Consider the following 6,458-nt stretch of genomic DNA (forward strand, 5'->3'; position numbering starts at 1 on the left):
GTTTTTGCTTTTCTAGTTCCTTGAGGTGTATGGATAGGAAGTCTTTCTACCTTTTGATGTAGGCATTTATTGCTATACATTTCCCTCTTAGAACTGTTTTTGCTGTATCCCATAGGTTTGGTATATTGCAATTTCCTTTTCATTTGTCTCAATGTATTTTTAAATTCCCTGTGTAATTTCTTCATTGATCCATCTACTGTTCAGGAACATGTTGCTTAATTTTCATAAATTTGTACAGTTTCCAATGTTCATTTTGTTATTGACTTCTAGTTTATTCTATTGTGGTCAGAAAAGATGCTAGACATGATTTAGTCTTTTAAAAAAATTGTTGACTTGTTTTGTAGCATAACATATGGCTTGTTTTGGAGAATATTCCATGTGCTGATGAGAAAATGTGTATTCTGGAGCTGTTGAATGAAATGCTCTATAAATTTCAGTTATGTTCATTTGGTCTAGAGTGCAGTTTAACTCCAAAATTTGTTGATTTTCTGCTTAGGTGATCTGTTCATTGCTGAAAGTGGGATGTTGAAGTCCCCTAATGTTATTATATTGTAGCGAGTCTGTCTCCTTAGGTCTATTAGTATTTGTTTTATAAAAACAAATACTTTTGTTTGGATGCTCCAGTGTTAGATGCAAATTTATTTACAGTTGGTATGCCCTCTTATACCATTGTTTCCTTTTTCATTCTATAATGGCCTCTTTGTTCTAATTACCATTCCTTATTGAAGTCTTATTTTATCTGATATAAGTGGAGCTACTCATGTTGTTTTTAAAATTTCTATTTGCATGAAATATCTTTTTAAATTTATCCTGTTTTAGTCTGTGCATATCTTTATAGAGGAAGTGGGTTTCTTGTTGACTGCATATAGCTAAGTCTTATTTTTTTTAAATCAATTCCACCACTCTATGTCATTAAATGAGAAAATTTAATATATTTACATTCAAGGTTATTATTGATAGGTGATTGTTTACTACTGCCATTTTTTACATGTTTTTTGGTTATTTTGCACATCCTTTCTTTCTGTCTTACAATTTTCCTTTGTGGTTAAGTAATTTTCTCTGGTGGTATGATTTGATTTTGCACTATTTATTTTTAGTGTATCTGTTTTAGATTTTTGCTTTGTGAGTATCATGAGGTTTACATTATCATCTCATTGTTTTAACAACTTAAACAGATCATAACTCAACTTTAATTGCAAAGAAAAAAAGTAAAATACACAAACTATATGCATCGACACCACCTCCCCACTTTGACTTTTTGATGTTTTCATGTGCATCTTTTTATTTTGCCTAACTCTTCTTATTCAATTTTTATAATTATTTTTGTTTCAACACTTTTATATTTTACTCTTCATATTTAAGATGTAAGTGGTTTACTTACCCTATGTACATTATTAAAATATTCTAAATTTGTCTATTTTCTTTCTTTTACCAGTACATTTAATATCTCTAGATTTTGTCTTTGTTGTTACATGTTAGCATTCTTTTTTTGTGAGGGGGTTGAAGAATTACCTTTGGCATTTTTTATAATGCAGGTTTGATGTTGATATTGTGAAAGGAAAATATCTTGGGGCCCAAAATCACTGAGAAAAACTCAAGTTGGAAACTGCTTAAGGCAAATCTGCCTTCCATTCTATTCAAATTTATCCCTCTACTCACTGGGATAGATGCATGTCGGATTGCCTCCTTGGAAAGGCTAACAAGGAGCTCAAAAGAATGCAACTGTTTGTGTCTTACCTATCTGTGACCTGGAAGCTCCCTCCCACTTGGAGTCTTCCTGCCTTTGCTTCAAGTTGTCCCAGCTTTCCCAACCCAACCAATGTACTTTTTACATATATTGATTAATGTCTCATGTCTCCCTAAAATATACAAAACCAAGCTGTGCCCTGACCACCTTGGACACATGTCATCAGGGCTTCCTGAGGCTGTGTCACAGGTGTGTCCTCAACCTTAGTAAAACAAACTTTCTACATTAACTGAGACCTGTCTCAGATTTTTTGGGTGCACAATGTATTCCCTCAGTTTTAAAAAAATTTTGGGCCGGGCGCTGTGGCTCACGCCTCTAATCCCAGTACTTTGGGAGGCCAAGACAGGCAGATCACGAGGTCAGGAGATCGAGACCATCCTGGCTAACACGGTGAAACCCCGTCTCTACTAAAAATACAAAAAATTAGCCAAGCGTGGTGGCGGGCACCTGTAGTCCCAGCTACTCGGGAGGCTGAGGCAGGAGAATGGCGTGAACCTGGGAGGCAGAGCTTGCAGTGAGGCAAGATCGCGCCACTGCACTCCAGCCTGGGCAACAGAGCAAGACTCCGTCTTAAAAAAAAAAAAAATTTTTTTTGAACAAGTCTTCATCTCTCCTGTTTGAAAGAAAACTTTGCTAGATACAGTATTATTGGTGGACAGCTTTTTTTTCTTCAGCATTTTGAACATAACATCCTACGTGCAGTGTTTCTGCTGAGAAATCAGCTGAAAGCCATCTCGAGGCTCTTTTGAATGTGATGTATTTCTTCCTTTCTCTGCTTCAAGTATTCTTTTTTTGTCTTTGATTTTTGCTGATTGAATTATCATATGCTTTAGGAAATCCCTCTTTGAGTTGGATTTGATAGTTGATCTCTGAGCTTCCTATATCTGGATGCTGTTATCTTTCCCCAGTTTTTAGAAATTATCCAATATAATTTTTAAAAAATATGCTTTCTAGGCCTTTTACTCTCTTGTTTCCTTTGGGAATCTTTATTGTCCTGAGGTTAGTTTGCTTGATGGTGTCCCATAATTCTCACAGATCTTTGTCATCCTTTTAAATTCTTTTTCCTTTTTGATCCTCTGATTGGTTAATTTCATTTGTTCTGTTTTGAAGCTGGCAATTTCTTTTCTCTGTTTCACTATGCCTGCTGTCAAAGTTTTCTCATGAGTTTTGTTCAGTTTGGTAATTGTATTGTTTATTAATGCAATTTCTGTTTTTAAAAAATTCAATTTCTTCATCAAATTTGTCATTTTGTTCCTGGGTTGTTCTTCAAATTTTTAGATTTTTATTTGTATTTTCTTGTGTTTCTCTGAATTTTTAAAAGAGAATTACTCTGAATCTGTCAGAAATTGTATGGGTACTCAACTCTTCTAGGCCTATTTCTGGAGTTTTATTAATTCCTATTGGTGGTGTCATATTTTCCAGAGTTTTCATAATCCTTGTGTTTTTACATTTATGCCACTACATTTGAGAAGACAGCCACATCTTTCAGGTTTTGTAGGCATTTTTGGGTCATCCTAGAACTTTACTACTTAGTGCTGCAACTTAAATGCTAGCCTGTTGTCATAGTCATTCAGGGGGTGAAGTGGGGGCCACTTATAATGAATTCTGGAGGTAAAATCCTGCACTAGAGCTAACTGATTGTCTTGCCATTGTTTCCCCATCTGCCTTACCATTCTTTTCCATCACTTATAGTGAATATTGGAACTTCAGCACTGCTCTGGAGCTACATCACTGTCCTGCCATTTTTTTTTCATTGGTGTCAGAAAGACTTATAGTGAGCACTGAAAATAAATGCTGCATTAAAACTAAATTGCTGCCCTTCCATTGTTTTCCGGTCTGGGGAAGTATTAAGTGGGTACTTGAACTTAATCCTAACTATTTAGTTTTCTATAGACCAAAGGAACACGCCACACAAACCCCTGGGTTTTGTGAAAAATTCTGCCAGGGATTTGAGCTTTCCTGTGGTCTCTTCCACATGGTGTCCCTGCTGATTGAAGTGCAGAGGAGCTGCCAAGACCCACATGCCAGTCACTGTGTCCCCAATATACGTCAGGTAGTTCAGCCATTCCATCCCTTCCAATGGTTCCCATGGGATGCAGCTAGTGTGGTATTCCTGTGAAAATTCTCATCCTAGTAGGAAGGTAAACCTCCACCTCCAATTCTCTCCTCTCACCTCAGAAACAATGGATCTAGCAAAATTCTATTAATGGCACATGCCAGCTTGAGGGAGGAAGTAACACAAGTACAGTTTCTCTGAAGGGTCATTGCTTCTCTTGGTTCTGTGAGCCCAGAAGATTGCTCCATTACTCTCCTGAGTTCATCTGAATTCGGAGAAGTGTTCTTGTCTTTGAATCATTTCTAGTTGTGTTTTTGTGGGGAAAGTGATGCCAGAGAATCTTCTAGTCCAAAAGCTTGATGATGTCATTTCAGAAACATTATTAATTATTCTTTAAATGTTTGGTAGAATTCACCAGCAAAGTCATCTGTTCTTGGGTTTCTCTTAGTGGGAAGTTTTAAAGTCATTTATTTTCTTTTCTTTTTTCACAGCCTATTAAGCTACCTACCTTATCCCTTCTTTTATTATAGCCTATTCAGATTGTTTATTTTTGTGTTAGTTTATGTAGTTTGTGTCTTTCTCGTAACTTGCCCATTTCATACATGATAATTAATTTGTTGGCATACAGTAGTTTATATTATTTCCTTATCATGCATTGCATTTCTGTAAGCTTGATCCCAGTGTTCATCCCTGCCTTAAAAAATGTGAATATTATTTCTTTCTTCTTGCCCAATCTAGATAAAGGTTTATTAATTATGTTGATCTTTGAAAATAATGAAATTTTGTTTTTATACTTTTTATATGTGATTTTCTATTCTCGATTTCATTAATATCTGCTCTAATTTTTTAATTTCCTTCTATCTTCTTGTTTCAGGTTTAGTTTGCTCTTATTTTTTCAGTGTGTTTAATGGGAAATTTTTTGTTGTTCTTATTTAACAGGAGGGTTTCAGCTATAATTTTCTCTCTAAGCACTGTGCTTATCCATGTCTCATAAATTTTGATGTGTTGTATAGATTATTATTGATCTCAGGGCATTTTCTTTTTTCTTTTCCTTTTTTTTTTTGAGAAACAGTGTTGCTGTGTCACCCAGGCTGGAGTGCAGTGGTGTGATCTTCGCTCACTGCAACCTCTGCCTCCCGGGTTCAAGCAATTATCCTGCCTCAGCCTCCTGAGTAGCTGGGATTATAGGCACCTGCCACCATGCCTGGCTAATTTTTGTATTTTTAGTAGAGACAGTGTTTTCCCGTGTTTGGCAGGCTGGTCTCAAGCTCTTGATCTCAAGTGATCTGCCCACCTCGGCCTCCCAAAGTGCTGGGATTACAGGCATGACTCACTGTCCCCAGCCATCATATCAGTGCATTTTCTAAAGACCCTTTTGAATTCTTCTTGGACACATTGGTTATTTTGGAGTGTGTTTAATTTTGAGATGTTTAAAAATTCCCCAATATTTTTCTGTTACTGATTTTTTTTTTTTTTACTTAGTCATATTGTGGTTAGATAGCATATTTTATGTGCGTTCAATTCTTTTACACTTATTAAGGCATATTTTATGGCCCAGAATATCGTCTAGCCTGGAAAATGTTCTTTTTACTTGAGAATAATGTAGAGTCAGCTTTAGTTGTTATTAGATGTCTGTTAGGCCTAGTTAGTTTATAGGGATTTTCAAATTAGACTCTATTTTCTTCTTAACCAGATGCAGTTTTACTGTTCATTATATAAAGCGGAGCACTGGAGTCTCCAACAGTTATTGTTGGATTGTCTATATCCTACATTACTGTCAGTTTTTGACTCTTGCTTCATGTATTTTGGGACTCTGTTATTAGGTACATATGTGATTATCATTGTTATGGATTCCTGCTAGATTGATACTGTTGACATTGTGAGACGTCATTTTTTTTATTTCTAGTGACCCTTCTTCACTTAAAGTCTATTTTGTCTGATATTAGTTTAACCACTTTGGCCTTGTTGTGATTATTGGCTGCATGATACATCTTTCCTAACTTTTTACTTACAACTATTTTTAGCTTTAAATCTAAAATGCATCTCTTGTAGACAGCATTAGTTGAATCTTTCTTTTTTTAATCCAGTTTGACAATTTCTAAATTTTATTGGATTGTTTAATTCCTTCACATTTAATGTTATTATTGATATTGTTGGCTTTACATCAAACATTTTACTTAAAGTTTTCTCTATATCTTATAGTTTTTCTTTTTGTTCCTCTGTTGCTCTTTTACTGCCTTCTTTGGCATGAACTGAATGTATTCTGGTGTAACATTTTTATTTCCTTAATAGTTTTTTGAAATGTTTCAAAGTGTTTTTAGTTGTTACTGTAGGGCTCACAATATATGTATTAACTTACTAGTATCTACTAGATTTATAACTTAATTCAATTAGATGCAGAATCATTATTGTCCTATATACTACTTTTATACTTTTTATGCTAATATTTTATGAATATTATGCCTATGTATGTTAAAAATCCATAATATATTGCTATAGCCATTACATTGTATCATTTTAAAAAATAGCTGATGATAATAGGAGAAAAATACTTATTTATAGAATTTGTTGATTTAACACTCTCAGTAATCTTTTCTGGATCTCTTCATTTGTTTCTGTACATTCAAATTATAATCTGGTATCATTTCCTCACCC

The sequence above is a fragment of the Piliocolobus tephrosceles genome, chromosome 2, assembly GCF_002776525.5.
Source record: "Piliocolobus tephrosceles isolate RC106 chromosome 2, ASM277652v3, whole genome shotgun sequence".
Classification (NCBI taxonomy): Eukaryota; Metazoa; Chordata; class Mammalia; order Primates; family Cercopithecidae; genus Piliocolobus; species Piliocolobus tephrosceles.